Raw genomic sequence first — 17,497 nt, forward strand, 5'->3', positions numbered from 1 at the left:
TAAGTCAAATAATTCTTCCCTCCCTTAAGTTGTTTTTGTCATACATTTTGGTCTTAGGGATACAAAAGTGACTAATCCATTATTTATGTAAATATATTTAATCTTTACAAAGACTCTCCATATCAAGAAATGTTTGATTATTAAACAATAACCCCTTTAAAAAGACTTATGCTAAAAACAGAAGTGGATCTTTTATAATGATACAGGGGAGTACTATTAGACTCCCAAGCATTTGGTGCAGTGGATTCAGAGTACAGGAGCTGAAGATAATGTCAATCAACCCAAACTCATTCATTGCAAAAACAAACAGGACTTTATTTGGGATCTTAACAATTGCAACTCTGGAAACTAAGACTTACATAATTCCAAATCTGTTTACTGAAGAAAACAGGGACATGGGTGTTTCTATTGAGGAAACACGTTCATTTACTATAAACAGTAGAAAGTATTTTACGGGGAAATCTCTGTTGGAGTTAAGAATAGTTACTGTGTGACAGGGGAGATTCATGGTAAGGATAAATAAAAGAATGTATATACTTACAAAGAATGTCTGCAAAACAGGAGTTGATGCAACCCGAGGCACTTTAGTCCTTACCCGACTGGCTGGTCAAACTCATTTCCTACCCATTTTTCACTGGAAATTGGACAGTTCAAGACTTCTGATTTCCTTTTTTGACATGAAGTCCCTGTCCCCTACGCCCAAACAGAGAAGACTGAATGGAAGAGGCTTGGTTCCTCACACCCCAGAACCAAGGCACCTTTTAGGCTGTATCATAATGGGGACCCATGCAAATGAGTAAACAGAAAAGCCATTTGCTGAGACACTTGAGAGGGGAGCAGCCACTGGAATTGATGCTAAGGTGGGCAATGTGAAAATAAAAGGAAAAATCATGATGGAAGCACCATCGAAAGAGAGACTGATAGAGAGCACGACTTAGACACAAGGTGAGCTAATGCCTGGTGGACTCCATCACCTTCTGACATTAACATCAAAACAGTGCCCAGAGACCCAAGACCCTTAGAATTTGTGTGGTGAGTTGACAGGCTTCTGTCAGTCTCCATTTATTTGTATGTAAAATGAAGTAAAAATGCTTCTTAAACCCACATATATGTGGATAACAAATTTTTGACCCAAGTGCAGAAGCAACACAGTGGAGAAGGGCAACCTTGCAATATATGGTTTTGGAATGATTAGAAATGAAAACAAAATACCCTTTAACCCATAACTTTTGTACCTTGCACTATACATAATCACGAATTCAAAATGTTTAGATGACTTAAATATAAAGGTGAAAATTGGACAACCAAGTCAGACATGGTGGGCATACCTGCAATCCCAGCACTAAAGAGGCAGAAGTTTAAGAACTGAAACTGTGAGACCATTGTAGGCTACATAGTGAGGTCCAGGCCAGCCTGGGCTACAAAGTGAGTCTCTGCCTCAAAATATATAAGTCAAATAAAAACTAAAACTATAAAATCTTTTCCGTGAAGTACAGAAGAAAATTTTTGTGAGCTTATAGGCAAATATTTCTTGGATAAGGCATTTTAAAAAACATAATCTACTAATAATACAATCTGGTAAATGATAAAAGATTCTGAAAAACAAGTAGTGGTCACTAACATAGAGTCAGTCTCATAGATCCCAGCCCTGTGTCTAAGATGCTCAACTAGTGATTTTGAGAAGGGCACTGTGACTGGTAGCTTAGGTGCTGGAGTCAGATTCCAGGACTGTGACTTCAACATTGCCACTTATCACTTATGTGATTGGAGAAAGCATCCTAGTCTCCATGTGGTCACACATCCCCATCCACAAGTGGGTAAAACAGGGTTGGAGAGATGGTGCAGTGGCTAAGAGCATGTACTGCTCTTTCAGAAGTCCTGAGTTTGGTTCCTAGAACCCACATTAGGCAGCTCGCAACTGCCTGTAACTCCAGATCCTGGGGATCTGATGCCCTCTTCTGGCCTCCACGGGCACCTGGACTTACATAATATAGACACACATATATTCACATAATTTAAAATAATAATAAAAATTAAAATGGGTAAAAGAGCATCAGAACTTTGATTGTTTAAAAAATAAATTCATATTCTAAAGTGGTTGGATCAATGCCAATGTACAGTAAGCAAGCTGTGGAGGGTTTTTGTTTTGTTTCTACTTTTTGGGTGGTTCTGGGGATAGAACTCAAGTCCTCACATATGCTGGAAGTGCTTTGCCTCTGAGATATACTACCAACCTATATACAGGGTTCTCTAGAAGAATAGAGGCAATGAATGAATATATATATATATATATATGTAAAGATTTATTAAATTGGCTTATACAATACAGTCTGGGTAGTCCAACAATGACTATCTTACACTGGAGAGGCTGAGAATCTGGGAATTGATCACTCTAGGAGGCTGGATGCCTCAGCAGTCCCAATCTAGCACCAAAGGCCTAGAGGATTCCTGGAGAGCTGCTGGCATTTAGCTCATGTGGGAAGCCTGAAAAAAGCTGCCGACTGATGTTAGTGAGTGACGATGGTGGCAGCAGTAGAGTGGATGAAATTGCCAGCAAGAGTGAAGGCAAGTGGGCAAAAGGAGAGCTTCTTCCCTCCACCTCTGTTATCTGGGCTGCCACTGGAAAGGGCTGCCACATTTAGGGTGGGTCTTCCTACTCAAATCACTTGATCAAGACAATCCCTCATATGTTAGCTCAGCATCTTATCTTTTGGTTGATTACAAATTCAGTCAAATTGATAATCAAGGTAAGCTATCATACAACCCTACATATTCATGAATTGTTTAACACCAAGCAAGAGCACATAAGTACCTCCCAGTACCGGAACATGGTCACCTCTCTCAACCTCAGGGGGCAGATAGAACTTTTTTGCACTATCTCAATTGCTGATGTCCAACCAGCAATTTTATTATTATTTTATGTTTTATGAGTATATTGCCTACATATGTATACGTGCACTCATGTTGTGCAGTGCCTGTGGAGTTCATAAGAGGACATCAGATTCCCTGGAGCTAGATTTATGAACAGTTGTTAGCCACCATGTGGGTGCTGGGAATCGAACCTGGGTCTTCTGAAAGAGCAGCCAGTGCTCTTAACCATTGAGCCATCTCTCCAGCTCTTAACCAGCAATTTTATATATGATCTCTTTGCCGATATTCCTCATCCTATTAATTCAAAAGAATTTGAACTTCTTGGTCTAAAACTTATTCTAGAACATTCCTACTTAGAATGTTAATAGAAACTATGCCAGGAGAAAAGAACATCGCTATTTGGTGTCTGGTATTTATTGCTTGATCCTCACTCTTGCTCAGCTTAAAGACTGTAGAAGTGGAACAGGAATGTGATTAATAATGTATCTTCTCCACTAGCCAAAAGCAGTTCAGAAGCTGTATTTCACAGTTACGTCGAAACTGTTGAATTATGCACTCTCCGCTCTGAATTCGAACAATTTTGATGAAAAAAAATTAAGAATGAAATTCTACTCTTATCTTCATTTAGCTATGGTAAAAATAGGCATACTGGCATTTTTCAGATGCTTTTGACTTGCCAGACTATAAATGGCCTTAGATAGTTATAATACCTCATATTTATAGCAAGCTTTAAAGGTCTTTTGATATGATTCCTATTTACAAGTGAAACTTTTCTGGACTATAGTCCGTTCTTTGCTGTACAAATTGACAATTGAGCTTGTTTAAATCTCATAGGCAGGGACTAGAGAGATGACTCAGTAGTTAAGAGCATTTGCTACTCTTCCAGAAGACCTGAGTTCAGTTCCTAGCACCCATGTTAGGCATCTCACAACCACCGATAACTCCAGCTTAAGGAATTTGATGCTGTCTTCTGGCCTCCATGGGCACTGCACTCATGTGTACTGACCCCCACACAGATACACTTAAGTACACATAATTAAAAATTAAAAATATATCTTTAAGTCATACAGGCACATGGACATCAAAATGGTGAGAAAAGTGTATCTAAACTTAGAATAAAAAGATTATACATGATCTAGAAGCCTTGGGTACCCAAGATGAACATCAAATGCCTTCTGATTTGCTCATGTGGAAGGCTTGTTAAGGAGCATGTATTTGCTTTGGTGAATGGAGTGTGGTATTGTGAGGCTGAATGACAGTGATGAGAGATGTGTTACTACAACTCGGCCCACTGCTATGAGAATATACAAAGTTTGCTCTGAGAGTCAAGTCTCCCAAGGAAGATCCTGTTCTAGGTACCAAAGTATCCTAGAGTTCCTTAAGCCTTGTTTGGTCTCTGCATGCTCTCTGTCAACCTATGAAATATTGAGAATTTAGGATGATGTCAATGTGCAGAGTGGGTGAAAAGAAGATCTTAAAGCCAGTAGTAGAAACTTTAGGATTGCATGCAGAATGCTAGAGATCTGGGAGCCTAATGGCCTTTCATTTATTTTCTGTAACCCCAATATGTTATTCACCGAACACTGAATCCACATAAACCTTCTGTACTGAACTAAGAAGCCCCAACGCTGCAGGAGGTTCTTAGGGAGTTTTAAGTCAGGATGACAGGGTTGGATTTGCATTTTAAAATGTCACTTTGAGGGAAACAAGAATAGAGGCAGAAAGAACAGGTGATGATGGTATGAATTCAAGAGTTAAAGAGGCGTTATAAAAGAATTCAAAGATCAATTGTAGCAGGAGGAGGTGGGCTAGTGGGTGGTTAGCCAGAAATGTCAAGATGTCAGGAGGAAATTGTAGAGATAAAAGGCCAAAAATAAAAGTAAAATTCCCACACTTTAACAATTCGTCCACTGCCATTTGGAGCCTGACTCCTAGTGACACATGATGTCTTATACAAGCATCTAGAGCCTAACCCTTAATGACATGTGGTGCTTTACCCAAATGACCACTATCAAGGGAAACAACTTACATTGTACAAGTTATGATGTCACAGGAAAACAAGAAGTTCATCTGTCCTGTCAGGTATGGACCCACACGGGAGTGCCTTGATGACAAAACCAAATACTCAGCTACTATTAAAGAACTTCTACTTCCCATCAGTGGCACAGTTCCTCTGTGGGAACTCACCCACTGTTCTACTGCCACAGATCTCCAGAAATCCTCCTTGTCTTTTTGTGACATGCTAAATTCTTTTTCATATCCCTGACCTTCCATATGCCACTTCACACGGCAGCAGAAGTGGTGCCAGTCATTGTGATAGGAGATTCAGGGGCTGGGAGAGGATTTAGAAAAACAATGGTAAGCTAGTTGAGGACAGAATGAATTTCAGGTTCCTGAGGAAAATCTAAGTGGAATTTAACTCAGAAGACAGGTTCATGGCTTGGCAAAAATATATCTTTAAAGTTCATGGCTGGGGAAGCCCTCGTGAGGTAGGAGACAGCGAGGACTTGGGATGAGAAAGAAATCTTGGGTGACAGAAGACAAGTTGCCCTTTTTCCCTATCACATTATTGTTCTCTTTTTTCTATAATCATTTAAAACTACATTTTTCGTTCTTGCCACTTGGGCAGTATCCTCTCTTGAAGCCAAAATATCTCATTATGTATATGCAAAAATTCCCCAATCTGAAAAAAATAGAGAATTTGAAATACTTTGGGTCCTAAGAACATTAAAGGATACTCAAGTATAGAATATACTATATTATGTTACTGTGTTGTTTTATTTTCCCCATTTAAGTGTGCTGTTTGGATCTTTCAAGTTCTACATTTGCTATGTGAAGTTGCCTAGTTAAAATTTGTTAACTATAAACAACAGATTTTCATTTTCATAAGTGTTCAATTGTGCACTATCTTTATGGCTTTATATTTTCTTACAATATTTTTTAGTAGTTATATATAGTGGAGAGGAAGACACACACATATACACACACACAGAGAGAGAGAGAGAGAGAGAGAGAGAGAGAGAGAGAGAGAGAAAGAGAGACCTTGAGACTAGGATGTATGATGGAATTACCTAGGTAGCCCCAGCCCACCAGCCCTGTAGCCTGTAGCACACATAACCTCTCTCTGGAGCTGGCTCCACTCCTCGCATGCAGTTTTCCTCAGTGGATGTCTCATGGTTCTGGCATTTCCAAAATCCTGGAGTCTCCATTGTAATTTACACTAACTTCACAGCTACATGCAGTGGCATCTCAGAGCCTTCTTGTAGGTAAGGTGGAAAAACCAAGAGGTTAGGAAACAATATTGCAAGACCATTATTTTGAGAAACAGCTGCCTGGAGGGAAGGCTGTATCCCCTATTGCTTCTGCTTCTGTAAATATGTTTCCTGCTTGAGACCCCCTCTCATGGTCTTCAGTCATGTAGGCTAGTGACCTCTGTGCATAATTCCCAGTCACATAGACTAGAAACCCCTGTGTATGATCTTTAGTCACAAAGGCTAGGAATTTGTAACCCACCAATGACTGGTCTGGAATGACATTCAATGATCTGTAAATGTTAAGTATCTGTGGTTTTGTGTTTGGGCTTTGGAGATTATTCCCAAGTCCTTACTGGCACAAATAATGATTGAAATTCTCCGCTTAGTCTCTGGTGCCTATTGTGAACAAAGCAAATTCCTGCAACACAGGGACTCCAACCCTGTCACACATTGTCTAGCCTCGGTTGCGCTCTGAAACTGTAGAGCAGAGCACCATGACCCCCTTGCTCTTACATCTTTCATGCCTGCAAAACCAATCAGTATCACATGGGCTACACTTAAACTGCCAAGTTCTACGGCCGGGTTGAGATGTCTAGCCTGGCTCTCCCAGACCACAGTTCTATCAGCTTCTGTGTGCTGATCCTGGGAAAACACTTTTCCAGCCAGTTGCTTTCAGTTACATTCTCTGTTCAGGATCTCTTATTTCAAATAAGTATCCATTTTCTCAAGTCCTAGTCTTTAGTAAGTGGGGTCTTGCCTTCAGGGCACATTTCCTGTTATCCCAGTGCAGAGCAGGATGGTTCTCCAATTTCAGCTTTTTCAGCATGCACCTTGACTGCAAAGTTTAACTTGCTCAAATTCTTTTCATCCTCAGCAAACTGCATAATTTTTATACTTTTGCTATTTTTCACTGTAGATCTTGATATGTACAGCAAAAATTCATACCATGTCCTGAATGCTCTCCTGTCTTGAATTTCTTCCACTAAACAAATTAGTACATTATTTCAAAATTAAGTTTTACTGAAGTTCTCAGAATATGAATAGAACAAAGCCAGGTTCTTCACCAAAATACAATGACTCCCATTGCAGTTCCTGATAGTATTTGTTCCCTCTGAAACTTCATAAGCAGGGCCTTCACTGTCCACATCTCTCTTAGTCATCTTGTCCCCTAAGTTCTCATCAGAATGGCCCATTAAGCTTTGCTTCCAGAAGGCTAGGATTTTTCTAGCCTAAAGTACCAAGCTCTTCCACATTCTAGCCACAAAACAATTCCAAAGTCCTAAGAAACACTGGGTCAGATTTATCACACAAACAACCTCTCTGTTGGTAACAATTTTCTGTATTTGTTACTTGTCTTATTATTGTCAAAAAATATTCTAACAGAAGCAATTTAAGGGAAGAGGGATTTATTCTGGACTACAGTTTTTTCAATGTATTTTTTATTGAATTTTTGTATATGTCATATAATACTTCTTAACCATATTTAGGCCCCCTCCCCTATCTGCACACCCCCATAGTATGCCCACAGGATTTCATGCATTCTGTAATATATGTTAAGGCCTAGGGAGTTAAGTTTGTGTACCCGGATGTCCCTTGGTGTGATTTCATCTATTGGAGCCTAGTCAGCCTGTCTAGAGTCTCTCCCTTAAAGAAGATTGACTCTCTCTCGCCCAGAAATAATCAGCTGCCAATAGTTCCTCAGGTAATGTTGGAGCCTCCTGCCCATTTCCTCAGTTCTATGCTAGGTTTATTCTGACTGAGTCTGCATGGGTTTTGTGCATGTCACCATTGCTGTAAGTTCCTATGAACAAGTTCCCAGAAGCATGGAAGACTTTATTTCCTTGTGGTCATCCACCACTGCTGGCTTTTACAGGCTTTCCATGCCCCCTTCTGTAATGTATTTTTTTTTTCAATTTTAATTTTTTTGAGAATTTCATATATGTGTACATTGCAATTTTATATAATTTTCATCCTTCTCTGTCCTCCTCCAACACGTTCCATGTCCCTCTCTTATATTCTCTCAAATTCATGACCTCTTTTTATATAATTATTATTGTTACATATATATATATATATATATATGTATTACTACTGAGTCTAATTAATGTTGCCTGTATGTACATATGTTTAGGGCTGATCACTTAGGATTGGGAAACCTATCAGGAGGCTCATTCATGGAGAGAACTGATTCTCTGTTCCTTAGTAGCCATTGACTGCCTGTAGCTCTTCATCTAGGTGTGGGGCCTTGTGAAATTTTCCTCCCATCCACATTGGTGTGTCAACTGGTATAGACTTGTACAAGTCTTATGCAAGCAACTATATTGTTGAGAGTTCATGGGAGCAGCACCCCTGCCATGTCTAGAAGACACTATTCCACAGCAGTAGTCTTAGTCTTTAGGCTCTTACAACCTCCTTGGCCCCTCTTCTATGATGTTACTTGAGCCTTAGGCACAGAGCTTGCTTTGTAAATGTCCCATCTGGGACTGGGCACCATTGGTCACTTGGTCTCTGCCTTTTTACCAGTTGTGGGTCTCTAACATAGCCTCTGTCTTCTGCAAAAAGAAGCTTCTTTGATGAGCCATAAGAGCTGCACTTATCTATGAAGATAAGGATAAGTATTTAGAATGCAGTTAGAAGCTATATTAATTGGCAGTACTAGGTTCCCCTCTGGAGTCTATGACCTTTTCAGACATGGGTTCCTGGCTGGATTTACAGTACTAGGTATTAGTTTCCTCCTATTGAGTGGGCCTTAAGTCCAATTAGCTGCTGCATACTCTCAAGATAAAAGTGCTACTATTGTACCATGTGGGGACATTGATGGGTTGGTCAGTCATTATTGTGGCTCACAGGTTTTACAGCTGAGTAGAATTGTTGATAACTTTTCTTCTTTGCTGGGTTACATGGCACCTTCTGATACCAGGAGAACTAACCTTCAGTGAGGAGGCTTCCAGGTCAGTACCAGCTTGATTTCTCCAATTTCTGTGACCAAATCCTGTGGTGTCTTTAGCAATAGGGTCATGCCTTTCAAATTCTGGTAGAGCCAAGGAGAATGCCAATAGCCTATATTGTTTTAGGAGTCTCTTGGAACTCCTGACCAATAACTTTGCCTGGCACTGGGGTTTTGTTAGACCCTGTCTTCTTTGACTTTTATGAGAACAAACTTTCATATCTTAAAGACAAACTATGCCAACCACCATCAATATTTTCTTCCTATTTCAGTTCATATTTCTTTTTTGCTTCTAAATTTTTTTGAGACAGAGTCCTATATATCCCAGATTGGCCTCAAACTCAATATGAACTTGGACTTCTAATCCACCTGCTTCCACCCCCCACATGCTAGGATTACAGGCATGCATCGCCATGCTCAGTTTGTGGAATGATGAGGATTGAACTCAGGGCTTCATGCATGCCAAATAAGCACTCTACCAAATGAGCTACATCTCCAGGCCTCTGCTTCTAATTTTCAAGTTTATATTTATTTTATCATTTTGTTACCTTTCTGTCTAAGCAATTTGGAAATAGGGCAAAGGTACAGATAGAACAATACATTGGTTGATACAGGAGGACAGACAGAAAAGGAATGAAAGCAGTACAAGTTCAGATGAATGCTTTCTATCAGCAAAGAAAAAAGGGACTAGTGCTTACAAAACCATGTGGGGATGGATGAACTATGTTCATTTCATCCCACAGAAGAACATCTAAGGCACTGGCGAATGAACTAGCAAAGAATTCTAACAAGTGGGCCAGCAATATTACCTCTCAAGGAAAAGTAAATACCTACCATTAAGACTGCCTCAAATTCTTAAGTTAAAAAGTAGACTGTACAATCACATTTAAAAGATTTGTAAAATAATTAATGCCCTTGCTTCTGAAGGCCTTTTAATGAACAGACTCATGCTCAGTCCAACCAGTGTGAAGGTTTGCTGCTGTGTAGATACTCTGTCTCTCATTGAGTCTTCCTTTGACTGCTTTCAACTCCAATAGCAAGTGCTCTCTCTTTAGTCCCCACAAACACCTGCATCTTTTCTCCTGATCACCATGTACCTCCTGGTTCTTCTGTTCACTGCTTTAAGTCTGATGAATCTTAGCTTTCAGTTATGAAAATTTCTAGTTTCTCCTAATGTGGATTATATTTTAGTTGAGCAGGAGATTTTGGAAAGCCACTATCTGGAATAAATGATCCTTACCTTATCAGCCAACACCCAGATCAGGTGGCTGCCACTAGTCAAAAACAGTCAGGGGAAACAATGACATGTGACAGGGGCACATGAGCCTGTGGAAGAGTCTGGTGTAATAGGTGCAAGGGTTTGCTTCTGATTTCATGTGTCAATGGGGGCAGCTTTAAATGCAGACACTTTAAAGGTGGTGGTTCCATACTCTTCTCCACCTCTAGCTGAAAGGGTGGTATGTAGGGTAAGGCATCAACTCTTCTGTTCGTAGTAAGAGTTGCAAGAGATGCAGCCATGCCCAGGGTCAGGGCCATTAACACAAAGAATGATGCATAAGGTTCAGGCTGACTGTAGGACAATTTGCTTCTCTCTATAGCCAGCTCCAAAGAGAACTTCTAGAAGAATGAGCTTTGTCTTTTGATGACAGAGTTCAATGTCCTCTGCATGTGTTTCACTGGAAACTAAAGGAAACCTGGGAAAAAACAAAGCTAATACTTGAGGTCATGTTTGCATCTCTCCTTGTCTCATCTAAATAATGGGAAGAAAAAGTATATCTCCTGTTCCTAAGAAGAAAAACAAATGTCTATTTACCCCAGAGAAGGCACCACTGACAGACAGAAGAAAAGATTCCTTCCAAGTCTAACTTGGTGAATCAATGAGCTTAATTAGGTTATTTACAGGAGCATGGATGACTTTCAAGTGACTATACCACTAAAGAAAAATGCTTGTTCCAGCAACCGTTAATCACTGATATATGCTTAGGGAGGGACGGGGTCTCTTAAGCCCCTCCCCCCAGTAACCACTCATCACTTATATATCCTTAGTGAGGAGTAAGGTCTCATAAGTCCCTTCCTTTCTCCTTTATGGAATGCTAATGGGCTCAAACTTCTGCATGTCTTGTGAAGGTAATCACAAACACCCAGAATTCAAGATGGCAACAGCCATGCCATGCCTAGAAGACAGCAATCCACAACAAAATACCCCATCTATGAATGTATGAACTGGAGCTCCCTGAAAATGATGATTAAGATGGAACAACCTGTGTAACACTTTAATCAGGGGATTGAATAGTTCCTGACCTACTCTGCGCTGAGACACTGATTTCTACAATTTCCTATGGGAAGGAAATCCCAAGTATCTTTAAAGATTGTTGTGAGTGGGTCCCATGTATAGTGTTCAACCTAGGCACCAGGGTTTCGAAGCTTTCCTGGTTATTCTAATGAACAACAATGTTTTAGAATCACCTTACCAGGTCATTTATATACATTATCTCAACTAACTCACAGAGGAACCTTTATAGACGAGGCCATCAAGGCTAGATGATCAAGAAATCTTGGCTAATATTCAGTAATGAAATAGATTGAAATTTGACCTTGGAGCTGTGTGACTCCAGTGCATGGGTCCTTTGTGCTCTCCCACAGTTGTAGAATCTATGGATTTTAAGACAATAAATATTTTCTGCTTAATTTGTCATGTGCTAGAAACTTGTAGAAAATTTGAAGCCATTTTTTAAAAAATATTGTATCTATTGTTTAAAATTTTATGTGTATGAATATATTGCCTACATGTATGTAAGTGCACCTGTGTCATGCAGTACCCATGGAGGTCAGAAGAGGGCATCAGATCCCCTGGAACTGGAGTTACAGATGGTTGTTAGCTGCCAGGTGGATCTTGGGAATCAAACCCAGGTCCTCTGCAAGAGGAACCAGTGATCTTAACTCCTGAGCCATTTCTCCAGCCCCTGAATTCATTTTGTTTAGGGGAAAATACATGTATAATGCATACACATATAACATATAATACACATTTGCTGTATGTGTGAGGCTATTGTAATGAGGGCTGATTTTTTATTAGAAGCAAACAGTGAAAGTTATTATAAATTCTCAGGACATACAGTCAAAGTGAACCACACTAAGTTTCTGGGAGTCAGAGATGAAGAAATGATTAGCAAGTTTCTTTTCTCATTTTTGTAGGCAATTCAGGTTAAAAAATGTATTAAAATTTAAAGTTCAGAAAAAAAGTTAAAAGTTTAGGTAGACGTTGTCAAATTACCCTCTAAATATTTATGCTTGTACCAAGAGGCCTGGGCTGTTCTCAACCTTGGTCAGAAAAGCCCCTTTGTGCAGTGGGAAGCAGTCAAGGTAGAGATGCATAACTGGAAGTACTGAAAATAAGGGACAGAGTGATCAGCACTAAACCAGAATATTTATCAACACCCCCTCCCTACCACCAAGGCTCAGGGAAGATCATGGTAGAGGAGGCAGAGGATGAGGAAAAGGGCTGTGGGGAGCTGTCTTCAGGATGTAACATGACTGTTGCACTCATGAAATCACAGCAGCTGAGGTTTCCTGAACAAGATTTGTACAAGATCAAGCCAGCCAAAATTCTGGCCAGATCAGGGAGAGGCTCAGAACACCTCATCTGTTACTAAGGAGCTCTTGACAGGTGATAGTTGCTGGAAGAGAGAGAGAATAATTCATTTTGAGGGTGTAGTCATTGTAGGTTCCCATGATCCAGTGGGTGGCCTCACACCCATGCACATATGGACAGTATTAACTGGACAGTATATTATCTAAAACCAAAAGAGAAGACATAAATGGGGATGTGGGACATGTTGCAGGATATGATGGAAAATGGAGGGGGAAGATAGAGGATGGATATAATCATATTTATTTGTATATATGTATGAAAATTTTCAAGAATAAAAATTTTTTTAAATAGTAGAACTTCATTAGTTCTTCAGCCCTATAATTTTTCAGAAAACTGTCTCATCCTTATTTAAAAACAGATCTCTTTATAAGCCTGTTGGCCATTTGTGCATTTTTAAGAAATATCCATTTAGGGCATTAACATATCATGACATCATCATAATATCAGTAGTGATAAAAAGATCAAGAGTTAACAAAATAAATCAGAAAACAAAATAACTATAAGCTAGAAAAACTATAAGCTAGGAAAAGAAGAGACCAGGATTGAAAAACAGAACCTAAGATAAAATGTTGTATAAAATTCGACAAAAATAAGCAGGCAATTTTATTGTATTATATGGAGGAAGAGGAAATCAGGGCTATTTGTTTTCCTAATATAAGTTGAGTTCTTATATATTGTATATTAGTCTCATAAAATGTGTGATTTGGACATATTTTCTCTGTGGATGGATATTGAACAAAGGGCACACATTTCCTGTGAGCTAGACAGAAGAGTAATATTTTGAACCTTATTGCATAGTACAGTGTACTACTTACTTTTCCTTGCTGTGATGAAATACCATGACCAAAAGAAACTTAAAGAAGAAAAAGGTTTTTTCCAAATGGGAGAGACTATTGTGATAATCCAGCAGGTAGCTGGATTAAGAGGGTGAGAAATCACATTTCTGTTCACAGGAAGTAAGCAGAGAGAATGAGCTAGAAGTGAAGCAAGGCTATAAAACCTCAAAGTAGCCCCTAGTGGCATACTTCCTCCTGCAAGGCTCGACATTTTAAAAGTTCCAGAGCCTCCTCAAACTGTGTTACCAACTGAGGACCAAGTATTCGAATACTTTAGCCTATGGGGAAATTTCTCATTCAAACCACCACATTCCAGTCTTTGGTTCCAATGGGCTCATGGCCATATCATGATGTGAAATGCATTTAGTCCAACTTTAAAAGTTCCCATAGTCTTTAACAGTGTCAACACTGCAAAAATTCAATGTCTTTTTTGACACTCAAGGCAATTTCTTAACTGTAACCCCCTATGAATTTAAAAAGACAAGTTATATACTTCCAATTCAGTGGCACAGAATATACATTCCCATTCCAAAAGAGAGATATAGGGGCATCATGCAGAAATACTGTATTAAGAGAAGACCCAAACCCAGCAGGGTAAATACCAAATACTGTAGTATCTGAGACTTCAGTTTCAAAGGGATCAGATGGCTCATTCCCTCCAGCTTTGCTGTGTACAACATACATCTCTGTCTTGGGCTCCTTACATTCCCTATATGCAGCTCTCCTTGGCAGATGTCTCATGGTTCTGGCATCTCCAACATCTTGGGGTCTCCACTGCAAACCAGGCTTTACCTTCACAAACTTTATATAATGACCTCTCAAGGCCTCCTGTTTTCTCAGGGATTTCAAGCAGGCTCTGGTACCAGGCATTGCCTGGCCTCAGCAGCTCTCTGAAACCATGGAGCAAGAATCCATGATTGCCTCACTCTTGCATTTTTCATGTGTCCAGAGTCAGTACCACGTGGCTGATGCTGTCAAGTTTAGCTGCCAGCTTGGGGTGGACCTTCACCCCCTTTGACCATATTAGCAGCGGCTTTCCTGTGATGAAGCAATTGCTTCCTAGGAGAAGAACTGCCTTAGTCTTTCTCATTTCACAAATTGGAAGCTTGGCTGGCTGGGGTCTTGCTCTGAGGGCACCCTTCCTATTGTTCCAGTGCAGAGAAGGGAGCTTCTCCTTAATGGTGCTGATCTCCTTAATGACTGCAGCCTTTTGGCACATGTCTTGGCTGTAATATGAAGCTTCCTAGTGCTCTTTTTCTCTTCAAATTGTACAATTTAAATTTATTTCTGCCTCATTTGCTCTTTTTCACTGCAGACCTACATAAAAGTCACCACTAATAACTGCCACAGATACAATATTATGCTTTCTTGAAATTTCTTTTTTGGTCTTTTTGAGACAGAGTCTCCCTGTAGCCCCAGCTGGCCTGGGACTCACTATGTAGTCCAGGCTGACCTTGAACTCACAGAAATCTGCCTGCTCCTGTCTCCTGAGTGCTGGGATTAAAGGCGTGTACTGCCACACCTGGCCTGGCCTTGAATTTCTTACCCTCCTGCCTTCACTTCCTAAGTGCTGGGATTATAGTCATGTGCTATCATACGTAGTTTTTGCAGTGCTGGGGATCAAGAAGAGGACTTTGTGAATGCTAAGCAAGCATTCTACCAACTGAGCTACATCCCCAGCCTTATTTAAATTTTTCTAAAGAAGTAGATCTTAAATGTTCTCACTATAGAAAAAAAATATGTAGGTGAAGAGATCATATATAAATTAGCCTGATGTACTCATTCCACAATGAATACATATTTCAAAACCTCATATTATATTCCATAAATATATACAACTCATATTTGTCAATTAAAATAAAATTCAATTAAAATCTCATTATTTGACTTTGTAGCACTTAAAAGGCATACTATGACATCATCAGTAGTTCTTAAAAATCAGAGTTTCATTGTAAATCAGTAAAATAAATAAAAAAAAAAAGACTAAAAATAGTTTAAGTTGGGAAAACAAGAGTATGAGAGATATTGGAAAATACAACCCAAGATGAAATTCTGTGTAAAATGGGACAGGTAGTTTGATTGTATTATATGGAGAAATAAGAAAGCAGGCTTGGAAGCGTTTGAAATGAAAGAGCTCTTCTTTCCAATACAAGGAGAGAGGTAAACAGTAGCTGCCTGGAGGAGTGCTGGAGCATGCCCTACAGAAGCCGCTCCGTGGTGGCCAGCTTTTTCCTGGAAAGGCCATCTGGGAGGGAAGGCTGCCTTTCCTACTTGTGCTGTAGCACTGGATTTCTAGTATTACATGTCTCTAATGATACTGAATGTGAATATTATATTCTTCTGTTTCCACATCCTCAGGTTCAAGTTTCTAGTGAGTGTTCTTATTTATTAACCTTATCTTTTAAAAGATTTTTTTTGGTTTGTGTATGTGTGTGTTAAATGTATGCTATATATGTGCAGGTACCCAATAGGGCCAGAAGAGGGCATTGGATCTTCAGGAACTGGAGTTACAGGTGGTTGTGAGATGCCTGATGTGGGTGCTGGGAACCTAACTGGGGTCATCTGAAAGAGTAGCAGGTGCTTTTAAGCCATGGAGCCGTCTATCCAGCCCTTTACTGACTTTAATATTAATATGTTCATTGCTTCACTTTGGGTGTTAAGAATTTCTTAACCACTTTCCTAGTGGGTATGGATATTTATTTTTAAATTTAAATTAAATTACATTTTTTTCTTCTTTTTCCACTTTGCGTGTGTGTGTGTGTGTGTGTGTGTGTGTGTGTGTGTGTGAGAGAGAGAGAGAGAGAGAGAGAGAGGTTTGTGTGGGTACACACTGCCATGGCGTACATGTACATGAGGAAGTCAGAGGACAACTTTGTGGAGTTGATTCTCTCTTTCCACTTTTACCAGGGTTCTGGGGACTGAACTGAGATTGTTAGGCTTGTGTGACATGTGCTTTTTCCTGCTGAGCAGTCTTGCTGGCCACAGATACTTTCATTTCATACTCCATTTTAATTTCAATTTTGGGGGAACATCTACTGCTTTTAAAAAATTAATTATGATCTTTTTGAGACAAGGTCTTCCTGTAGCCCTAGCAGGTCTAGAACTCACCATGTTGACCAGGCTGGCCTTGATCTCACAGAGATCCACCTGCCTCTGCTTCCCCAGGTGCTGGGGCTAAAGACATGCACCACCACACCGGCCTCTACTGTTGCTTTAAATCAGAAGAAGTTCCTTCCTAGACCTGGTGACTTACTTACTCTATTATTTCTCTATTGGGTTCTTAAAGCTTTCTGGAATCTGCTCACTCTAGAGTTTACTGATACTAATTAATGCAGTAACTCAGCACCTCAGATCTATGTGTGCCAGTTCCTTCCCTTCTGCACACACACATGTGATTACATGCAAACTTGCTATGCAGATAACTTTTGTCTACAAATGCTTGATTGCCAGTATAATGCCAATTCCATTTCAATGGAGAAAGCAATTTCTAGACTTGAGTGCCTTGTTTGAGGCAGGAGTTATAGTTGAAAAGTTCTGGAAGTTTACCTTAAAAGAAGAGAGCTTGTTATTTAAGATGCAGTATGTACCTGTTTGTGCCTAGACATTATTTGCAATGGGCCTATAAGTAGCAAATTAATTAAATAGTATTACAAAGGTCTTCATCTTGCCTCTTGCTGAATGGACAGTCAGGGATATGGAGGATTTTGCAGACTTGGTTCATAAGAGAAGACATCACATGGAGAGCATTCCAAAATGGGCATCTTTTTTTAAAAAAAAAAAAATTTATTTAAGGGGGCACACTAGTGCATGGTACACATACAGAGGTTAAAGGATGGCTTTTCAGGAGCCAGTTCTCTCCTTCTGCCTTGTTTTGAGGCAGCGTGTCTTTTGTTTGTGACTCTATGCTGAGCAGGCAAGCTTCTGGCTGATTCTGCTG

This window comes from Nannospalax galili, unplaced genomic scaffold, assembly GCF_000622305.1.
Source record: "Nannospalax galili isolate Female #2095 unplaced genomic scaffold, S.galili_v1.0 scaffold1360, whole genome shotgun sequence".
Lineage (NCBI taxonomy): Eukaryota > Metazoa > Chordata > Mammalia > Rodentia > Spalacidae > Nannospalax > Nannospalax galili.